Here is a 24,773-nt window from a genome sequence, read left to right on the forward strand (position 1 = left end):
ATCAAGATTTATGTCTGAGTCTTATTGCAGTTGGACAAAAACTGTTCATCAGTCTGGAGGTCCTGCAGCAGATACTCCATAACCTTCTACCAGATGCAAGTTTAGTGAACAAATCATACGCTGGATGAGAAGTGTCATTCAGTATTTTGTGGGACCTCTTTTTACATCTCATTTCAAAGAGCTGCTGTAAGGTAGGAAGACTAGTGCCCAGACTCTTTTCTGCTGTTCTTATTATTCTTTGCAGCTTCTTCCTGTCAGCCATTGTGCTACTACTGAACCATACAGTGCAGTTGCTGGTAATAATGCACTTGGTGGCTCCCCTATAGAAGATATTTAGAGCATTCCTATAGAGCTTTGCTTTTTAAGCCTTCTTAGGATATGTAATTGCTTGTGGGCTTTTTTAATTAGCTGATCTGTGTTTGTACTCCAAGAAAGATCCTCTGATATGTGTACCCCCAGGAACTTTGTAGTTTGGACTCTCTCCACTTCTTCACTGTTGATCTTGAGGGCAGGTGCATGATAGAGTTTTTTCTGAAGTAAATAATAATTTTCTTTGTTTTATTGATGTTCAGGTACAAATTGTTATTATTGCACCATTCAATCAGGGAGTTGACCTCATTCATATACCCACTCTTGTCATCACCACTTATGAGTCCCACCACTGTGGTGTCTTCTGTGAATCTGATGATGTGGTGTTTTCACAGAGTAGTCATGGGTAAAGACTGTGAACAGTAGAGGACTCAGCACACAGCCCTGGGGTACTCCGGTGTTGTCAGCACAGGTCTTTTGTGGGCTTCCAGTCAGGAAATCAAGGCTCCAGTTGCATAGCCCTTTATTTATGCCAAGGTTGATTAGCTTTTCTATAAGTTGGATTGGAATCACTGTATTGACTGTATCATCATAGCAGTGATGAACATGCACTCCAGTGTGGTAGAGCCCTGCCCTTTGTTGATGCTCCCTCATGATCCAGTTCCACATGTTGATCACGGTGAAGTTCTTGGGTCTGGCTGTCATTCTCTGCTCCAATCCAGCATACACAGGCAACACCTGTGTCATCTCATCAGTTCAGTTGGGTATACAGAGATGTCTCAACCTCCTTGAAGTCGCCATCATGATCTTCAAGTTTAAAAAGTCTGGACAATACAAAAACTAGAAAAATGCTCACTGAGGTTCCACTCAGGTCACAGTTAGCAATGATCTGATCAGTAAATGTATCAAAATCAATATTTGAAAGTAGCACTGATATCATGTAATCAGATTATTCAAATATAACAGGCACTTGCAACACTCGCTATCATTTATTGATACTTATTGGGTGGTTATGTGCCATACCTAGGTGTTTCGATGCATAAAGACAATTAACATGGATATGCGCAAATGGGATTCCAAAAACATGAACGTCATTAATTATGTATGGCATAAATGGTACCTAAAGGTGGGTGCACACAAGGTGCACTTTGATTCTGTGATTTGGAGTAAGATGTATATTAGGAATTGGTAGCATTTCTGTTTTGGTGATTAGTAAATCTTTTAAAATTAGTCATTCCAAACGGTAAAAGTTTAAATTAATATTTATTCAAAATGTCATCTTTAACCAAAGTTGTTATAAGTTACTGGAGTGATATTGTTTTGAACTTTATGCATACAGGTGTTGTTCTTCTAAATAGATTATTTTAGTCCCATACGCAGTTGCATAGACAGACTTCCATTACAAATGTCAAAAGTATATAAAGGCCAATTTATTGATCATCTGCATTTCTTACTGGTAATTCCTTGCACTCTGTTGTGTAACTATGGAAAGCTATGGATTCCGACATTATCTGTATCTAGTATGTGATGTTGAAATGGATATTTCTTAATTCGTGTCTCCTGACAAAACTGTTAAAACCATGTGCTGTTGCTGTTATGGATATGTTTTCAATGATGATCCTTAACAAAGATATTATTAGTACTAGCGCAATATGCTATGGATCTGTACAGTCTATAGCCTGGCTATGGATCCTGAGGTTTACACACTCATTCCATTAGTTCCTCAAATTACTTGTTGTAGTGTTTGGATGTGACATGCAAGCAGACTCATGTGGCATAATGCTGTTGTCTTTTGACCTACGTGTAATACATATGTATTGTCAGGGGTGCTAATCCCACTCACAAACTGTAAAGATATTACAAGTTATGTTGATGTTACTTGTATTATGTCGCATTAGTATTCATTACACATGTGAAGGTTGGGTGAAGATAGATGAAGACTGCCTGCCTAGCCAGATAGAATTTTGGAGATAATTCTGTCCTTTGTAAATATTAATGTAAGCCACGGGCTTGTTGTCTTAAATGGAAAAATGCTGTTACAAAAATTTAACAACAATGCACTCTACTGACCAAGTAAAGCATGTTGTGGCCCTTTGATGTAAACACTTCTCCGGCCGGTCTAGATGAAGGAATTCTTGCTATTGTTTTAAGGCCAGATTGAATGGCCAGAATTTGTATGCATAAATGTCCTTAATGGCTTTGCTTCCTGACCTGGTGTAAGCTTACTAAAGAATGTAGCCTGTTAGCCTGGGAACTCAGGGAAGTGTGAAGAATGATGTAATGTGAACCAGGAATGTGATTTTAAAAACAGAGAGAATCTGAGAGCATTAAGCTTTTTTGTCTTGACCATCCAACTCATCAGCACTGCCTTTGCTCTATATGTAAGTTTATCTTAGACTTGTGTTTTCTCTTAGAAATAGCTAGAAACTAGAAAGATTAAACTAGGTGTTTTTCTGTGATGTCAGAACTGTACTACTGAATTATTTTAAGTATTGCTCTGTGATCTCTGAACTCTTGACTAGCACTGTATAGTAAGAAGTATTGTCTTGTGTTTTTAGTATTTATTATTAAATATTTTTAAACCTTTCAACTGTAGCTGATTTGTGTAGAGTTAATTTAAGCTCTAGAGTACATTGCATGTATATAGTGATTACTGTCCAAGTCACTCCAAATAAGTCTTGCTGTTCAGTCGCACTTACCATTTGGATAATAATATTGCATAGTGATAATTGGGCACTCTTTTAAGGTCATTTGAGTAGCTAATAAATATTAGCTGGGTGGTGGCAGTGATTTTGTCAGAAAAATATGTATTAATGTGTGTATTAGTAATATGCGTAGTGCATTTAGAGCTTGAAAAGGGTTAACACATTTATTCTATTTCATACTGCATAAATCTCTACAAACTGCAGATGCTTTTCTGACCTTGTATTGTTAGCTAAAATCTTGCTTGTGCCTTGGAAATTTACTGAGAAGCAGATGATTCCTGCTTATGTTAGGAAAATAATGAATAGAACAATACTACTTGTATGAAGCTTAGACAAGAAGTTCCGTTTGTGCTGTGCGAAAATACACAGCTGTAGAAGCTATAGATAATTAGGACAAAGCCTGTTTGAAAATATGAGCTGCAATCAGCATTTACATCTGAATTAGAAGAGTACCTTGAAATGTAACACTGTACAATGGAAGCTTGTAAATGAATTAGTGCCCACCAAGGCCAGGTTGTTTTTCTCAAAAGTTTCTCACAAATCTAGATATGTCAGCAGAAAATCTGAGTAACATCTGCTGTAGAACAATACTGAAAGTTGTGTTTGATTACGTCAGCCATAGAAGCCCGTGTCTTGTAAAATTGTATAAGAATAAGCATACTTCCTGTTAGTAGTTAGACAAATCCTTGTATTTGCATGTTTTTGTCTCCTTGTGGCAAGTAAATAAATATGCCTTAACTGAACCTTACGTGTATTGGTCTTTGAAGTTTTTTCCTTTGACAGATTGTTCCTTCGGACCGGAAACCCTCACTTCGCCTCGGATTAGACAGGCCAGGTGGCTTGAAACCATACGGGGAAGAAACCACATTGGTTCTTCTTAGTTGAAAAGCCCTCCGACTGAATTGTTGTAGGGCCAGACACTTTCTGATCTGTGACTGAAGGATGGGTTTACTCGGACCAGGTGATCAATCACGAAGGGTCAGGTAAGGTGAATCTACCTTTTTTTCTGTTTTAGATCAGGGACTAGATTTGTATTTTTTCTGTTAAGACTTTGTTTATACAAGTCAGGGACAAAAAGATTACTGTCTTGTCATAGATCAGGGAAACAGAGCAGGTAGGCAGTCATTCTGAAGAGACTATAACAAAATCCGTGGTACCACGTTAAAAATAAGGAGTTACGTAACGATTAAAAGGGTAGAACAAAATGGGTAATAATTGTACAAAAAGATCCCAAAGTCCGCCGTTAACTGAAGACGTGAAATACATGCAGTCACAGAGTGCTGATAATATTAAATACTACTCAAAATGGGTTAATAAGTATGAATTTGATGGTAAATTAGAAAAATCCTTGCTTGTCAAACTTGCCAAACAGCTTAAAACTGATTCTAAAGGTCAGGTAAAAAAGCAACGTCAATTAGGAATTCCTCAGGCACACAGGTGGATTGAGGAAGTAAACCGAAGGGAACAAAAGAGTAATAATTCAAAAGCAATGTTTTTAGATAAGGAGGACAATAACTTAGTAATAGCATCAGCCCCGACGCCTCCCTTACCAGAATATGAGGCAAGTGAACAGGTTAGTCCACCCCTGCGATATCCTGCTGTCACTGTAAGTAGAGACACTACAAAAGCGAAACTGTTTATTAGAGATCCCGTCGAGACCAGGTCTCGAACACGGGCAGGAAATTCAAAAGGGGACATTGAGTTATATCAAACGGGTAGAAATTCATGATTTATGAGTGAAGAAGAAATATGCCCACTTATAGAAGTGCCTAATCCTCAGTCAGGGTAAGAAGGTCAGGACCCAACTATCCTAGTGTATAGACCCTGGACTCCGGAAGACATCCGGAAAGCCACTGAGGGAATTCCCCATCCAAAAGTTCATTTTAGAAAGTTCTTAGAAGATTTGCAAGGAATGAGGCTAAGTTATAACTTAAACAGAGAAGAGGTAGAAAAAGTAGTCAGACAAATTGTGGGACCAGATTGGCACATGATTAGTGGCGACTGGAATCCCCGTGAAGTTGCGCTCAGGCCCCTCCCACATAGCAGCGAAGAGTTAGACTACAGAGTGAAAGGTCTTACAGACCAAATCTCTGAGAAATGGAAGCCTAGGGCAGACTGGACCTGCATTAATCAATGCATCCAACAGGAAGGTGAAACTATTGACAGATATTATGCCAGACTATTAGAATGTTTTAATAACCATTGTGGAATGCAGGTTCCTGAAGATCAGACACACGATTCCCCATATGAGCAGCAGTTAAAGAATGCATTTTTGAAAGGCAGTATTGCACCCATAAGCAGCTTTATTACAAAGCACATGGTAGATCATCATACAATCAGGTTGCAGTCATTACTTGAATATGCTAGGCATGCCGAAAGGCATTTTAAAATCAAAAAGAAAAAGAAAGCCCAAGTATTTTCTGTAGATGATGGAGCAGATGTTTATGTAGTACAGTCCGGGAAGAAAGGCAAGAGAAATGCCCAGGGAAACAAACAATCTGATCAGCGATCAGAGGACTTTGAAGTGTGAAAGAAAAGGGGTGAATGTTTTAAATGCGGTAAAAAGGGACACTTGGCAAGGGATTGCAAGAAAAACAAGAAAGTAACCATGGAAGACAAGGAGGGTGAGGACTGACTATATGATAGTCAGGAATCACTAGAAGGGGATAGCAGAGAAGGGACAAGTGAGAATGTGATAGAGGGAGTAAAGAATGTGACAGAAAAAATAGAGGAAGTGCAGGAAGTCACGGATAGTGAAGAAAATTAAATATTAGATTTGGCTTTATTGAGCTTAGAGCTTTATTTAGCAGACACAAAACCAGAAGTTACACTCCTGGTAGAAGGGAGGGAAGTCAGATTGTTGTGTGACTCAGGGTCATCACGGACCCTGATACATCCCTCCAAACTGCCAGAGAATTCAGAGTCACCTGATTACATATTAGTGAAAGCAGCTAATGGACAGCTGTATCGGGAGCCCCTCTCCCATAATATTGTGATAACTGATTCTGTTTTAGGATTGACCCAGAAAAGCAAAATTTTTGTTTCTGCAAAATGCCCAGTAAACATCTTGGGCAGAGACCTTATGCAGCTATTTGGTATAGCAGTAGTTCCGACTATGCAGGGTATGGAAGCACAGTGACAAATTGATACCTTTGCAGTGCAAACGGAGGGTAAAATGTTTTATTGGTACAGCCAAGACTTGGTTACGACTAGTCCAGGGGCAGTGACCAAAGAGTTGATGAACATAGCCATTAGCAAGTTCCCCTCCCTTGACATTGATAAACAGCATTTGTTGCACTGTACTCTGTAATATTGTAACACACCAGGACCTGATAAGGAATATGAGCAAGAATTGTTTAGAAATTGTGCAAACAGATTGATATTACATAATCTGTACTGGGACATGGAAGGGAACAGTGTAGCCAGCTGTACATTGCCCAGGAGTTCTTTGCACTCTATAAATCTAATCGATTACCACATGTTAGCTTAACTAAGGACAAGAATGTAAAATGGGTAGACTTAGGAGAAAAAGTCACGAGATGGGAAAAACAGACAGAGTTAGAACTGTCAGAACAGGGAATACAAATGCAGAAGTTGAATTGGATAACTCAGTCCCACCCAGCTGTACACTTGCAGTCTAGCAAGGACAGCTGATTAGCACTCCTATTGAAGGAGGAAAAGAATGCCTTACAGAATATACCAGAAACTCTCTGGTCAACAGGAAAATCAGATGTAGGACTTATTCGTACAGCGGGACCAGTTACTATTACGCCAAAGTCAGCATTTAGACCACAAAAAAGACAGTATCCCTTAAGAAAAGATGCAGAGGTAGGAATCAAACCTATTATAGCAGCCTTACTTAAGGAAGGGGTGCTGGTGGAATCTCCTGATTCACCATGTAACACACCCTTATTTCCTGTTAAGAAAGCGAATGGAGAGTGGCGGATGGTCCAAGATTTACAAGATGTAAATGATGCAGTAATACCAAGGGCACCTATGGTGCCAGACCCACACACCCTGTTGAATGATTTAAAACCTCAACAGAAATATTTTTCTGTGGTAGATATCAGCAATGAGTTCTTCTCGATACCGATCCACCCTGACAGCCAGTATTGGTTTGCATTCACATTTCAGGGGAAAAGGTATACATATACGTGACTACCACAGGGGTATTGTGAAAGTCTAACAATATTCTCACAAGAAATGGCAAGCAACTTGGTGGGATTTACCACACCAAGAGGTAGCCAAATTTTGCTTTATGTTGATGATATCCTGCTGGCGGCCCCCACCCAGCAAGATTTTAAAGAATATACCATAGCGCTATTACAATTTTTAGCCACTGAAGTAAACAAAAATAAACTGCAGCTTTGGAAAAAACAAGTTAAATACCTAGGATATGTAATATTCAAGGAGGGTAGGACATTAGATGAGGACAGAAAAGTAGCAATTTTGGAAGCACCAAAACCCACTACCAAGAAGGAAATGATGTCCTTCCTGGGTACGACTAATATTTGTCAGAGTTGGATTCCAAACTATGCCTTGGAATCTGCACTGTTGACCAACCTGATTTATAAAAAGCCTATGGCAGCACAGGATTTGTTACAATGGACACCAGAAGCAGAATCTGCTTTCTGCAAACTGAAACAGTTAATAGCGTCCTCATTAGTTTTGGGATTACCAAACTATCATAAACGTTTTTTCCAAACTGTAGATTGTAAGCAAGGTTATATGACATCAGTGTTAACACAACAGCATGGGGACAAGCAATGCCCTATTGCTTATTATTAATCACAACTGGACCCAGTGGCACGGTCTTTACCTCACTGTGTACAAGCAGTAGTTGCAGCTGCAATGGCAGTACAGGCTTCGGCCTCAGTAGTTTTGTTCCACCCTCTCACATTGAGAGTGCCTCATGCAGTCACGATTATTTTACTGCAAGAGAAGGTAGCATATCTTTCCCCTGCTAGGCATCTTTCCTGTATGACTATATTGTTGAGCCAACCTCATATGACAATTGAATGATGTACGACTTTGAACCCTTCTACCTTGCTCCCAACCCCTGCAGATGGCACACCACACAGCTGCCTGCAGGTAATTGAGCAAAAGACACTGCCTAGAAAAGACCTTACGGATGTTCCCTTGGATGATGCTGAGGTGACATACTACGTGGATGGCTCATGCAAAAGGGGTCCTGCAGGACAGAACCTAGTAGGATATGCAGTAGTTTCTGATATTGAGATTATAGAAGTGAAATCTTTACCACACAATTTATCTGCACAGGCAGCAGAATTGATTGCCTTGACACGGGCATGTACCTTAGCAAAGGATAAATGTGTGAACATTTTTACTGACAGCCAGTATGCTTTTTCTACTGTACATGTTTTTGCGCAACAGTGGAAAAATCGAGGAATGATAACATCTACTGGCAAACCAATCAATCATGCACAGTTTATTTTAGATCTTTTAGAATCTATTCAGTTACCTCAGAAAGTAGCTATTTGTAAATGCATAGCTCATACCAAGCAACAGGACAGGATTTCAAAAGGTAATGCGAGAGCTGATACAGCTGTAAAGCAGGCAGCTTCAGAAGTATTTCTTTTGAATGAGGAATTACAACCCTCTGAGATTTTAGACTTAGAAATGTTAAAGACAATGCAGACACTTACTATGCAAGTTGAAAAACAAAGATGGGTAAAACGAGGAGCAATTCTCGAAAAGGGGCTGTACATCTCTAAAGAAGGGAAACCGATATTGCCATCTAATTTGTTTAGATATGCAGCTTTGTTGAGCCATGGGCAGTGCCATGTCTCAACAGGGGGGATGGTACAGCTGGTGAACCAAGTGTTCACGACATATGGATTCTTAAATTACACTAAAAAATTCTGTTCGATGTGCCATGTTTGTAATAAACATCATGCACAAGGGGCGTTAAAGCCCAAGCAAGGGAGTTTCCCTACACCACCATATCCGTTTCATACTATCTGTATGGATTTCATAGAGTTGAATAAATGTGAAAATAAGAAGTATTGTCTTGTCATTGTAGATATGTTTTCCAGATGGGTGGAAGCCTTTCCGACTAAAAATCCAGACGCAGCAACTGTGGCCAAAGTTCTTGTTAAAGAAATCATCCCTAGATTCGGCATTCCGGAAAGGATCTACAGTGAAAATGGCCCACACTTTGTAAACCAGACCATACAACAGTTAAGTAGACATTTTGGTATTTCTTTAAAAAATCATTGTGCGTATCACCCACAATCTGCAGGGCTAGTAGAGAGGCATAATGGGATTTTAAAGAATAAGCTAAGGAAGTTAATAGTAGAAACGCAGAGAAATTGGGTGCACTGTCTGCCCCTGGCACTGTTGAGCATGAGAACTGTTCTGAATGCAAAGGGATTGACTCCTTTTGAAAAATTATTTGGAAGGGCTTATTATATACCTCAGTGGAAATCTCTCATGCCCGCAGACCAGGAAGCTGACAGTACACTAGCTGAGTACATGCAAAACTTGTTAAATTCTAAACATTTCTTGCAGTCAAATTCTGTTTCAGATAAAGAATGAACCAAACCATCAGAAGTGGCAGTGTCCCCTGGAACTTGGATTTGGGTGAAGACATTAAAGAGAAAGAATTGGGCATCACCAAAGTGGGAAGGTCCATATCAAGTGCTTCTGTCGACACACACTGCAGTCAAGATAGCGGAGCGTGCCTCCTGGATCCACCTGACGCACTGTAAATTAGTAAAAAACTTTGAACTGGACAAAAATCTTGTCACATGCCAAGAGTAAAAGAATGCAGAACAACCCTTTCCTCAGAAGTATTACATAATCATACTGTTAACTGTACTAGTGACAATAATCTTTTTGTTGTGGCCTTTCCTTTTCCCAGCCACACAGACTGAACTGAATAAACATGAAGTGTTACTCATCGACTGGCATCCAAACTTTAACACTTACCAGGCAATTAAATATGTGTATGCTGAGACTTTCAGTGTTTTGAATTGCTGGATTTGCACAGCTTTGCCGACAGCATACGGGGGTTATTAATGACTACAGTCCCCCTAGGGGTAAATGAGACCTGGGAGAACTTGATTTATGATACCTCAACCATTACATCACAAGATAAAATAGCATTGCACTTGTCTGTTCCACAAAAGGGAACTGTGTGTTTTTATAAAAATGATACTGCTCAGGTGGGTTGGAGCAACTGCAATGTGACTGTTCCTTATAAATGTTACACTAAAGGTAATAATGTAGATCTTTATTGTAATACAAACTATGATTCATTTCTTGGATTGATGCACAAAACACTTGATGAAGTAAAACATAATTCTGTTCTTTATAAACAACCGTCTATCATAGATAGAAAAATGTTTCATGCAGGGAGAGTGTATATTCATAGCAAGGTTACTACTAAAGTAGAGGACTGTTATTTTGTGTGTGGCAGAAAGGCATACAAATGGTTACCTGAGAATTGGTCCGGCAGTTGTTTTTTGGGTTACCTGGTTCTGGCCATACGACACACTGCAGTTTTGCCTTGAGGAAAAATTTGAAATGTCCGAGAGGTCGTCAAGAAACCTGTAAATCCAGTGGGACAAATCGATGCATGTTGGAAAGACCATCATTCCATAGGCAAAGGACTGACACATATGGACTTGAGTGATAGCTTTATATCATGGGCAGGCATATTACCGGCATATGGAGCAGTGAAATTGATCTGGGAGCTGAGAAAACTGTCGAAACTTCTCAAAGTAATGAGTAATGCAACTTTTTCCACTCTCAAATTGGTGACTGATGAACTGAATGCTATGAGAACTGTAGTGCTTCGGAACCGCATGGCTCTCGACTTCACCCTAGCAGCGAGAGGTGGTACTTGCGCTTTAATCCAAGAAGAATGCTGTTCATATATTCCTGACCATAAACACGAGATAGACAATCATCTTGAGGTAATTCAGCAAGTGTCAGCCATGACCAAACCAGGCCCAAACCCACTGACAGACTTTTTCCAGAAATGGTTTGGGAGGTGGGGTACCATTCTAATGAACATCCTGATTGCCATTTGTGTAGGAATGCTCATACTGGGAGTATGTGTTTGTTGTGGCATCCCCTGCATGAAAAGACTGATTAAAGACTTTATAGACATGTCAGTTTCTGAAACCTTATATCAAAGTACTGAGTTTGAAGAATTGTTAAAAGATTGAAAATGCTTTCATAAGTTTAAACCTGAATGACTCTCTTAACTGCAAATCCTAAGTGGAAGAGGTTGGTAGAAGAAAACAAACTGTCTATGCTTATTTTGAAAGTAGAATAAAAATATTAAAAGGGGGGAATGTCAGAAAAATATGTATTAATGTGTGTATTAGTAATATGCTTAGTGCATTTAGAGCTTGAAAAGGGTTAGCACATTTATTCTATTTCATATTGCATAAATCTGTACAAACTGCAGATGCTTTTCTGACCTTGTATTGTTAGCTAAAATCTTGCTTGTGCCTTGGAAATTTACTGAGAAGCAGATGATTCCTGCTTATGTTAGGAAAACAATAGAACAATACTACTTGTATGAAGCTTAGACAAGAAGTTCCGTTTGTGCTGTGAGAAAATACACAGCTGTAGAAGCTATAGATAATTAGGACAAAGCCTGTTTGAAAATATGAACTGCAATCAGCATTTGCTTGTATCTGAATTAGAAGAGTACCTTGAAATGTAACACTGTACAATGGAAGCTTGTAAACGAATTAGTGCCCACCAAGGCCAGGTTGTTTTTCTCAAAAGTTTCTCACAAATCTAGTCATGTCAGCAGAAAATCTGAGTAACACCTGCTGTAGAACAATACTGAAAGTTGTGTTTGATTACATCAGCCATAGAAGGCCATGTCTTGTAAAATAGTATAAGAATAAGCATACTTCCTGTTAGTAGTTAGACAAATCCTTGTATTTGCATGTTTTTGTCTCCTTGCGGCAAGTAAATAAATATGCCTTAACTGAACCTTACGTGTATTGGTCTTTGAAGTTTTTTCCTTTGACAGATTTCTACCGTATAGTCTGGGTAAAAGGGGCACAGCTGGACAGCCTGTTCCAGCCTTCCCCAGGAGTGTCTGTGTGGTTGTATAAAACTCTTATCTCAAAGTGTGTGTGTGTCAGCTACTTGGGCAGGGACACAAAGCACTGGTTGGACAGAGAGGGTGCTTGAGGTTTTAGCTTGACCAGCTGGCTGAGATCTGGACCCTATAGCTGTGCCAATGGAGAGTCTTATTGGGGACCTGGAGAGCAAGGGAGCAATCAGCCCCAGACTGACTGTGATCTCTGTGTGCTCTTAAGGGAAATTGCACTTTACTGTGTGTATTTGTTATCCTTTCCTCCTATATGAGATGCCTCTCCCTGGTGTTAGTGGTGAGGATTGAGGCTCCTTAATTGCTGGGCCAGGGCACGGGCATCACAACACACAGTATAATACAGACATTTGCATTGCATCGGAAAGCATATTGTTTATGTTGACATATGCTGCTCACAGAACAAAATGCATAAATGGTCTCAAACATGACTATTATCATATGTGTATGACTGTCTTGCAGATGGCCAACCATCCTAGGGGGGACTTCCCCAAGGAAAATAACATCATAATTGATGCTCTCAGCCAACATGGAAGGAGACTCCTAGGTCATTCAGGTGATACTGTTTGGAGAAATGAAATATGGACAGACCTCACCAATATGATTAATACAGTGGGAGTTCACAACCAATCCCACAAAGCCTGTAGATGGTGATGCTCGGACATGATCCTTCATGCAGCGAACAGAGCAGCATCTTATGAGAGATCGAGGGATGTCACCAGTAGTGGACCACCCTGACCCCCAATGACATCACAATATTTCTGGCCTCACTGCATACAGCAAGAGGGAGTGATGCATCCCTAGTGGTGGGATTGAAGCTGGAGTTCCAGGATGAACACGTATGTCTTTATTTCCATTACAGGGCTATATATTGAGACAATTACTGCATATTGTTGTAGCATACATATTCATGTAGTCCTGATTTTGATTTACAGCAGCATGTATTGGTACAATTAAGTTACAGACACAGCAGTACAAACTACATTTGTAATGCTGTTTGCATTAATATTCACAGGTCCATCTACTGCAGGATTGAAGCAATGAATGGCAGGTAAGTGTCTGTGTACTGTTATTGTGAACACTTCCTTGTTAGCGTCTCAACCTCTAGTCAATATCTTTTAAGCGAATACTTACTTTGTCAAATCGCTATTTGTTGAACCCACATTGTCGAAATATCTCTTCATCGAACATCTGTTTCATTGAACTTTTCACAAGAAAAAGTGACGGTTGGTCATCATTGGGAATTTGCCATTTTTCCCACTGTAGTGCAATCTCAGAGTTGTTATATTTTGTTGGGGGGGTGAGGGGGTGAAGCCCCAAACTTGGGTGGGTTTTAAATATTTAGAATTTAGTAACAGGCGCTAGGTTGGCTGGTCATTACTTTTTCCTTTGAAAAAGTTTGATGAAATGGCCATTCGATGAAGAGAGGTCTTGACAATGTGGATTAGATGAACAGCAATTTGACAAAGTAAGTATTCGACAATGTGATATAAACCCCTCAACCTCATTTTATCACACTGCTGTTTACTGTAATATTGTTGTTTCCCTACCATTGTTCACTACAGGTATATCCAGTGGAGGGGCAAGCAGTGCATTTTCAAGTACAGACAGATCAAGTATGTTACAGCAAAATTGCCATAGCTTTCAACAATGTGTAGCACATGTGATACCTGACATTTTTGCCAATATTTGCCAATACCAGACCATCTGGTGTACAGTTGCAACATCCATCATGACCCCATTATACTGTGCTGTATATGTGATGCTGTCAGTATTCTTTTTGATCAATAAATGACTGTGCTATGTTTCTCCTTACCTTCCCACTGCATGATCCACAGTACAACCCACAACCTCTACACAGCAGGAGTCTTTCAGTGGTATGCTATTATGTATGTTTCATATTTGTCCTTGCTGTTAATAATGTAGTTGACCTCCATTAATACTGTGTCTTTCTTACCATTTCTAGGTCAGGCTGCATCAACAACTTCAAGAGCACAAATGAGTGGTATGTATATGTCACAAATTCTGTACAGTTTAACTGTTTTCACCTGGTTAATGGTGTAAATGATGTTAGCACTAATGCTGTTTTTTTTTCTACACAAGTTGAAGCTCATTCCTGTTCAAACCATCCTCTTCCTAAGAGTTTTTGCTAGGTGTGTTTTTTTTTTTTGCATCACATATGTCATGTGTGTTAGTCATGTAAACAGATTATATACTTATTTTATGTAGATTCAGTGAAACATACATGCAGTAGACCTCGTGTAAAGTCATTATTATTTGTCACATTGCAGTGAGATATATATACGCTATATGTATTTGATGATATCTGTCATGTGATGTAGGTACACTGTCCTGATCTGTGTCTTTGTATCTTGTAGCACATGAATTATCTGCATCATCCAGCAGCCCATCCAGTGATCATGGTGTGGTTCAAGATGTGTCTCAGCATGGTAGTATGGACCCTGGCACAGAGGACCTTAAGTTGTTTGGAGAGCCCATCCATGAGTTTGACAGTGATGTTGTAGCATATTAGCCTCAGATGTGGAGGTCCATTTGTCTAGCCATTCAGAGGATGATGCCACAGTGGATGTTGAACAGGGTGAGGCCGTTGACCAACACACCACAGTTGAGAGCACTGCTGCTGGCAGTTCCACACAACAACCAGGAACAGGGCATCATGGAAGATGTTGTTGAGCAGATGTTGTGCATGGCCATGTGTCAGATGGTGTCCCCCCTTCTCCTGCAGGTAAATGAGTGGTCACAACATTGGGATCATTCAGATGTCTGTGCACTTTCCCATGCCACAGATCATATGACACACCAGCTACATGTCATGCATGAAGGGCAAGAGCATGGACAGGTAACCACTGGCCATCCTGACAAAAAAGTAAAACTAAAGGAAAGCAAACCCACACCCCCCATGTGGGAGCTGCACCCCCCACTCCCTCCCCTAACTAAATATACCAACTCTGAGATAGCACTACCATGGAGGTAAGGGGCAAAGTTCAACTGGATTGGTAAGTGGTTACTTACCCGGAATGGAAAGTCAGTGTGCCGGGACACTGGTGTTGTGCAGTAGTCAGCCTTTTTGTCTCTGCATTTTAGAAGTCAAGTAAGTGAGTATTCAGGTTTCTGATGGGGACCAGACACACCTGCTGTGGTTCAACCAGTCACAAAGCCCTTTGGGTCACAGTCATGCTTCTTCATTTCAACATGGTGTTGTAGCCCCATCCATCTCCTTTGTGGAAGAATCAGGGCAAGATGCATCTGTTCATAGTCACAGTAGAGCTGACCATGGTGTGAGACATCAGTTAGGTCACCCTAGACTGTGTTAAAGTATGTCCAGTAGTGTACTTCACATAGCTGACTCACATTTTTGCAATACCACTGTACTGTGTTATGTTTTTTTCTGAAATTAAAATTTCTGCATTATATCCTGTGTGATTTCTCTTTTTCATGCTACTATATTGTAGAAATATGTGTGTGTTACATAGATGTGTCTGTGTTCCTTATTGTTTACCATACATTGATACAGCAATCTGAGTATCAGTTGTGCCATGAGTTCATGATTTGTGTTTTGACACATTTACATATATTTATGTTGGAATATGTTATGATTATGTTATGTGTGATCCTCAGTGTGTACATTTAGTGGGTACTTGCCATTAGATGCAATCTGTGCAGCTGTAGTGAGGCAACACTTGAACATCAATGTTCAATCTCTGCACTCATGTATATGTGGCTTGGCATGACTTAACAATGTGGGTCAGATGCTGCCATGTTGCCTGGGCCTGGACTTGTGGTCACACCCTATGATGCCTATGTCTGTGACTTTTGTCTCCTATGTCCTTCTGCTCCTCCTCCAACACCTGTGGGATATCCTCTTCAGACACTTGGGGTTCTTGGAGTACTTTATACAAACCTACAGTTAGAAACCACCTTGTGCTCTGGTTACAATGTTGTGCAGCATGGCACAGACTGTTATCATCTTTGTTGTCTTTTCAGGTGGGTATTGCAGGGCACCACTGTATATGTCCAGATATATGAACCTAGCTTTCAATGCACCAAACACACACTCTGGTGTTTTTGGTTATTGTGTGTGCTCTATTGTAGGCCTTCTGTGCAGGGTCTGATGGTTAATGGTACAGGGTCATTAATCATGGCTCAACTAGTCACCTGTTGTGTGGAATAAAAACACTTTTGGACATAATGGATATTGTTGTGAGGAGTAATCTTAACTTGCATCCTAGCTGTGTCCCTGTACTTCAGTAGCAGTCCCTCAGATATTTCACCTTGCTGAACTGCAGCCCTCAGTCCACTTTCTCTCCAAATGGCAGCATCATGGACACTTCCAGGGTGAGTTGCTATGATGTTTGTTATGCTGCCATCTGCTGCACATACAACTTGGCAGTTGATGGATGGCCATTCCTATCTGTTTATGTATCAGTCTGCTTCTGCATTGTGTGTGCTCTATTGTAGGCCTTCTGTGCAGGGTCTGATGGTTAATGGTACAGGGTCATTAATCATGGCTCAACTAGTCACCTGTTGTGTGGAATAAAAACACTTTTGGTCATAATGGATATTGTTGTGAGGAGTAATCTTAACTTGCATCCTAGCTGTGTCCCCGTACTTCAGTAGCAGTCCCTCAGATATTTCACCTTGCTGAACTGCAGCCCTCAGTCCACTTTCTCTCCAAATGGCAGCATCATGGACACTTCCAGGGTGTGTTGCTATGATGTTTGTTATGCTGCCATCTGCTGCACATACAACTTGGCAGTTGATGGATGGCCATTCCTATCTGTTTATGTATCAGTCTGCTTCTGGATGTACTGGTGTCTCGATAGCTATGTGTGTGCAATCTATTGCACCAAGTACATGTAGGAAGTTTGCAATGTTATATAACTGGCACATTATGGTGGATAGAAAATGTATGCAGTCATCTACCTTGTTGCACATTGCTTCCAAGAATTTTGCCAGGATTTGACTGGCAGCTGTTTGTGATACTCTTGCATCATTTCCCCATTTGTGTTTAGAATGTCCCACTTCCAAGTAAACCCTAGGGTGAGACACACTTTGGTTTCAAGGGGATGGGGTTTCCTCACAAGATCTGCACAGACATGTGTGGGGCACACAGTTGCTGGTCTAATAGGATAGCTGGTTTAGTTGCAGTCTGACTCAAGCTGGCTGCCTTCTAGGATGCACAGCCACAGCCTTATTTATGGCTTGCAACACTCCACCCTGTTGCAATATATTAATAGTAGGTTACATTTACAGATCTCTCTCTCTCTCTCTCTCTCTCTCTATATATATATATATATATATATATATATATATATATATATATATATATATATGTGTGTATAGTTGCAAATGCAAACAACTACCATGGCTATCTAACTTCTAATGAAACAAAGAGATAGGGCCTGGTCACTATATCTCACGACCAAGGACAAAGGCCATCTTATTCAATATCAGAAACTAAAGGACCAAGCTAAGAAAAAAATCATTCTTGACAAAAAAAAAATTTCTAACCTGTCAACAAGAGCATCAGCATAACCTCAAAATGTTCTGGCAAAGCATCAACTACTTGCTTAACCCTGGTAAAGTCCCAACCCCTGAACCAAACTCATCTAATACCTCTGAACCCTTAGCCTCACACTTTAATTCTCCCTTTATCCCCTCCATCACTACCCTCCTAGATAACATAGATAACCAACCACTTAAGGTTCCCCCACCTACATCTGAACTTTCTAACCCTTTCTCCTTTTGCCCCATTCAAACAGAATACATAAAAAACTCCTAGGCAAACTGAAACCCTGTAGTCTCGCTGCTGACAATCTGCCCAATGAATTCCTAAAATTAGCTGCTCCAGCTATTGCTTATCCTATTTCAATCCTAATCAATCAATCTATCTCTGAATACTATGTATCTGCCCTCATAACCCTCTACAAGGGTTGTCCCTCCAGAGATATTTCTATCAACTCATAGCTATCCTCTCCCCCATACCCAAAATCCTAAAAAAATGCATACACCAACAACCCATGACTTACCTCTCCACTAACAATCTACTTTCCATCACCCAGCATGGCTTTAGACCTAAACACAGTACTAACATGGCTCTTATATCTTTTACTGATACTATCTGCCAACTTAAAAATGCAGGACAGCTAGTATCAGCAATCTTTCTGGACATGTCTAAGGCTTTTGACACCGTATCCCATCAACTACTGCTCAGTAAACATGCAACTTATAACCTCAACTCATCTTCTCTAACATGGTTCCACAGCTACCTGACCAACCATCAAAAAGCTACAAAATGGAACACCAGTCTCTCTTCACTCCTTCCCATCACCACTGGGGTACCTCAAGGATCCATACTTGGTCCCCTCCTTTTCACCATATTTACCAATAACTTATATTCAGCCATTCAATATGCAACCATCATCCATTATGCTGATGATTCCTCTCTTATCTGCTCAGCCCAAGGGCACCCGCAGGCAGGTGCAAGGGGGTGCACTTGCACCCCCCTGGATTTTCTTAATGATATCTGCAAAAGACACTTTTTTCTATTTTATTTCCGCTTACTTTTTTTTTTTCTGTAAAGCCTGCATTGTTCGTAGAATCGGACTTTTAGGAAGAAATGTTAGCGGAGGTGGTGTGGCAGGCAGTCACATGACACAATGATGCATAATTGATTACTAACGTGACAAGCATCAAACTCCTCCTTAAACTTTATAACTGGCGACCGCATCATTATGGAAGACTGCAGGTGGACAGTGGAGAAGACTATCCTTCCTGATTCATGGCTGTGGCTATTCAAAACCATCATGTGGTGGAAGGACTGGACTGGACTGGTGGTGGTGTTGGTACAAGAAGAAGGTAGGTTGGTTGCTCCACTCCTGAGTCCGAGTCCTTTTTTTTCACAGTGACTGAACACTTGGCGGTTGTCGCCAAAACACAAAAGTGGCGCACTTACTTGAGATGGAGTTTGTGTGAGTGAGTAGTGCTCTGCACCTTCCGTGTGTATATTTTGTGAATTTTGTAAAAGAAAGAAGTGTTTCAGTATCCTTTCCCTCAGACTTAGTTGAACCTCCCCTCTATAGAGCTACCTTTTTTGAGTGTGGAGTGGCTAATGACTGCTCTAATTGCATTACTTAATATAACATACTTATTAATTGACTTATAGCTGGTTCTTCATCCTTTTTTCCAAAGATGTGTGATTCATTTCTCAGCTAGCAACAGGACCAAAGTTGCAAATTGCTACGTATGCCTTTGGAGGGTAAAAGGTGCTTCTTCCACCACAGTAACAGAAGCAATGGGGGGGACTCTAATTTGTCCTTCTAGAACTTTATTTAAAAGCGTTTGAAGTGCACTCTTAAAGTTAATCAGCCTGGGGAAAATAAAATGTGTAGATCCAGTCTCCCCTTACTACTTGGTTACAGTTATAGTTAGTGTCTTCACCCAGTATTGGCTTTGTTCAGGTATTTATTGGCTTCATCCAGGTTTTTTGCTAATGTTGAGAGCTATGGTAAGAACTGATTTCACTGAATATGTTTGGGGCTATATTCTCCCATTACTGGCTTTGTCCGGGTGTTATTTGCTAAGAGGTTGAGAGCTATGGTGAGAACTGAATTCACTGAATGTTTGGTGGTTGTAGTCACCCATTATTGGCTTTGTTCAGGTCTTTTGTGCTAAGAGGTTGACAGCTGTGCTATGGTGAGAACTGAATTCACTAAATGGTAGCTATTTAAGTTTCAGTCTTCCTCTTTCACAAAACAGTTGATTTGGCGTAGTGGTATGTTGCTCTGACTGTTTTGCACGGGGTCCCCTGGGTTCAAGACGTGGCAGTGAAATGTATGGTGGTAATGCAGCATTTTATTCTAGCAACTTTCAAACATTATACAAGCAATGTTTAAAATGTGTCCCTGGTTTTTGTCCCCCCCCCCAATAAATTTTGGCTTTTTCCAGATTTTTTGTGCTGAAAAGTTCAGAGATACAGCTGAGTGTCGAGTAGATTTTACAAGGAGCCGAGAGCTGCAGGGTGGAGCAAAAGTTTAGTGCTGCTTGTGTTTAGTCTGCTTGCATTGTTAATAGCACAACAGATAGTGTACTTGCTGAAGGCTGTGGGTTCTACTCCCACAGTAGGTAAATGCATTGCTGATGCTGTATTGTGTTGTAAAGGGGGTGGATGCTGCAGTCTTTTTGGCAAAGATACCTAGTAACTATGAACCTGTTAACAGTTTGCTATCCATTCCCTATTGCGGTATTACTAGCTTTTCATTTTTTTATTGCATGCAACAAAAGCAATTTATTCTTCAAGGGTAACAGGCACTTTATTTGTAGATTAAACAATGACATATAAAGTGTTTGCTAGCAGCAACCTCTTTATTAGTTACAAATTTTTTCAATGTGGAGTTTACTACTTCAGAGATTGTGTATATTTTTTACTGATACTGGTGGACTTGAGTAGACTTTTTATGATGGAAATGTTCTGAATTAGGCAGTTTTGTCATTGGTGGATGCTTTTTGTTTCATTGTTTACTGGAAAAATGTTCAAAACAATAAATTTAAAATGCCCTCTAACAACTGTACTGTATTGTACAAGGAATATAATGTAATACAGTCCGGAAGGTGTATCAAAGAGCACGTGTATGTTATGTTCGAGGGGCCTATGATTTTGTAGACAGCCCAGAGTTAATATTTGCCATTGGCAAAATGTATTTTCTCTAAAAGTGGTTTTCAGTGCTGTTTCAATGCATGCGAGTTTCAAGAGCAGAGAAGTTTTAATGTTAGTCTATTTTCATTGTGAGACTGCATTGCTTTAACAGATATGTATTAGGGTTTGTGCTGTAAAATGCAACATAAAACTTTCAAAAGAAATCCTAAATCATCGCAGAAGTAAAGCAGTATGCACATTAGTGTTTATGATAAATGGGGCAAAATAACCAAGGAATGGGACATTGGAATGGCTGCAGGGGGGAGGCTCCATTTGACCATGATTTTGTGAGGCTGGGTAGCAAGCTCAGACAGCCCCGGTTGAACTATACCTCTCAGTTGTCCATATCTTTGCAGAATTAATAGATATTTGCTGCTTATTTTTGGTTTGTTCCTCAAATTTGTGACTTTCTAGCAAATCATTTAGGAATGAAGCCATTAAATGACAGACATTGAGTTTCAGATGTCATAACCTTCAGAAAAATGCATGCTAATGCAAGACTGTCTTTACGTTTATACAAGAGCAATTTTTAGTAGTGTTTGTATGTTCCCCAATATATTTGGCCTTGTTCAGATTTCCTGCATTAAGAGGTTGAGAGGTACGTGCAAATCACTTTGTAGATTAGGAATATCCAAACATCTCAATTGTCCCCAATTCTGGCTCAAAATGTTGCTCTCCCTAATAATCCCTCCTCCAAAATGGCAATTTTGGAAGAAAATGTGGAGGGTTTACAATTATATATAACTGTAATGATCACTTATAGATTTCCTTTATTTCAGAAATGCATGTGGATGCTCTTATTTTGTTAGCTGCTTCAAGTTAACTGTTAATATTAAAAGGTGTCCCTTTTTGACAGGTATTTTTGCATCACATTTTTGTCCGTTTTTCATAAAATTGTGGTTTTCTGGCAAATTAGCGGCAAGTCATTAAAGATTGAAGTTAGAAAATAATGGCAGACATTTGAGTTTCAGATTTCATACCCTTCAGAAAATTTGTACTAATGCAAGATCTACCTGTTCTTTTTAAGTTATAAGAGCAATATTTAAAAATTGGCCTTATTTTTGGGCTTGTGTCGCACTTCTAGTTCTGTGTATGGCTTTGTCCAGATTTCTTGCTCTGAAGTTGAGAGGTATGAGTGTCAGATCCATCACTGTCAGCCAGAGACATTTCAAATTGTGACATACTTATTGCACCCCACTCCCCATTGTAGTGGCTCTGGATGTGTCCACGGAAGGCAAGGAGCAGTTATGCAGTGTAAGTGTGCAGAGTATTCCCCCATCCAAAGTAGATCACAAATACGACCGTGGCTTTTCATCTGTCCTTGATTTTGCAAAATGTTCTGGTTTTCTATCAGATTTTTGTACTGTTGATTTATGCTTCTTATTCTGGAACTGTATGCTGTCACAGTGCCCTGTTTCTCTGTTTAAGTAGCCATGTTTTAATGAACATCAGGTAAGCTTGTCGGAGATTGTAAGATGCAAGTAAGCTTTAGTAAGCATAGACCCTATGGATCTTCCCACCACAGACACACCTCCACCTAATCAAGAGGCCCTGCAAGGACATAAGAATTCAGGAGCCGTACCCAAAAGCAGTAGTGTACCAGGTACTTCGAATCCACCTTTTTTACCCTATCAAAGGAAGTTTGCCCCCAATTCCAGGGGGAGATCCAGCAGCAGGGGACCAAGAAAACGAAAGTTTTCAGAAGAAGGCAACATGGTCAACAGAAGAATCAGAAATTGACTCTTGTGTTTAATTTTTCTAGCTATAATATGGACACAGCTATGCACAGCCTTCTTAACAGAGGGCTCACATTTATTCCGTCAACTAAATCATCACTAGAGGACACTTTATTGGATTTAAGATTGTTTTGTAGACGGGTTTGCCTTAAGTTGTTTTTCTCTACTGATGAGACCAGGGTGACTGAGGAAATGAAATCTTGTGTTATACTTAAAAACAAAAGTACCTTTACACCTCCCATACATCCAATGGTGCAATGTTTTTTAGATCTATGTGAGAGAGATCTCTATGCACTGTTTTCTGTGGCATGTAAAAACATGAAAGGAAGGTTTTGTAATCTCAACAGGGAGGAATTTCAAGCTCTGACTAGATTGAGATGTGATGATAGCTTGATTGTGAAACCTGCTGACAAAGGGGGGGGTGTAGTGTTGATGGATGTGGAAGATTATGTGAATAGCATGAGGCTGTTATTGTCTGATCAAAATACTTATAAACATATTACTGCACAGCAGGTCTCCTCTATCATACTAACAGTCAAAGATAATATATATGACCTACTATTATGCAGACAAATTAGTGTAGAAATGTATGAATATCTGTTAGTATCTGATCCGGTCATTCCCATTGTTAAGGGTCTTCCTAAGATTCATAAAGAGACCTGGCCCGTTCCGATGAGGCCTATTGTAGCGGGTGAAGGGTGGGTTACTGCCCATATATCGATCTTTTTGGAAAGCCTTCTACATCCAGTAGTGAACAACTGTCACACTATTCTTAGTGACACTTACCAACTTATAGACAGCCTTAAGGGCCTGCATTTAGAAATGAGGGACACAGAGTACCTCCTTATAACCATGGATGTGGAGAAACTTTTTACTTCGATCCCTAATGATATAGGGATACAGTATATCAGAGAGCTTTTGCATAAAGAAACTCAATTCTCTAATGACAGAATAATATTGATAACTCAGCTTTTGGATATAGTGCTTAATAACAACGTGTTCATTTTTGAGAATGCGTATTTCTTACAGGCATGGGGGGTTGCCATGGGCACCCCCTGTGCCAATACTTATGCTAACTTGGTGGTATACTGGTGGGAAAAGCTGTTTTTGTTTACCCACGAATCCTCTAGATTTATAAGATATTACAGAAGGTTTGTAGATGACATACTTATATTATGGGAAGGTACGGTTGACAGTTTCCATCACTTCCTTGGCTATCTACAAACCACAACTGATTTCCTGAAGTTCACTGTGGAGACTTCATGTTATGAGGTTAATTTCCTTGATGTCACACTTAGATTGACAAAAGAAGGAGAGGTTGTCACTAGGATTTATAGAAAAGCTGTATGGAAAAATGCACTATTAGCACCAGATAGTATGCACCCAGCTTACACCTTTCGTGGCATAGTCACCAGTCAATTTATCAGAGTATCTAGACTCTGTCAAAATAGAGATGATCTTTTGAAAGAAGTTAACAACATGGAATCTCTGTTTAGAGACAGGGGGTATGATATGAATATGGTTAGAAGGGTGAGGAATGAAATTATTGGAGACTTAGAACATGACGCTAGTTTGGAATTCTCTACTAGAAGTGGACGCAGGTTTGAAGCCACTGCTGGTCCCAATACTCATGGAAAGAGGCTCAGTTATGTCATTAAATTTACCAATGAGGTAGAGAGTGTTAGGAGTGTGGTAAGGAAGCACTGGAATGTCCTTACAGTAAGCAAGGAGATTAGTAGTATTGTAGGTCCTACACCAACATTTTGCTATAGCAATAGTAACAATCTTAAGAGGCAACTTTGCAATGATCGACAAGTTACGAATACAGGAAAGTCCACCAGCTTAATACTAGGGGACTTGGTGAGAAAAGGAACATACCCCTGTCTACACTGCCCCAGGTGTAACAGTATAAGTAGGGTACAGATTTACCAACACCCCAATATGAATTTTGTTTTCAAACCTAGATATTATGCTGATTGCAATACCAAAAATGTGATTTATCTGGCTACCTGTTCTTTTTGTACAGCATTTTATGTGGGTCTAACTAAGAGAAGATTAAGGGACCGCATTTATGATCATCTCTATGAGATCCGCAAACAGGAGGATACAAATGCTTTGGCCAGGCATGTCAAAGAGTGTCCCTCTCATTCCTTTACATTCATGGTTCTGGATATAATCATTCCAACTTTAAGAGGAGGCAGTAT

This window comes from Protopterus annectens, chromosome 1.part2 (genome assembly GCF_019279795.1).
Source record: "Protopterus annectens isolate FY-2018-M chromosome 1.part2, PAN1.0, whole genome shotgun sequence".
Taxonomy (NCBI): domain Eukaryota; kingdom Metazoa; phylum Chordata; order Ceratodontiformes; family Protopteridae; genus Protopterus; species Protopterus annectens.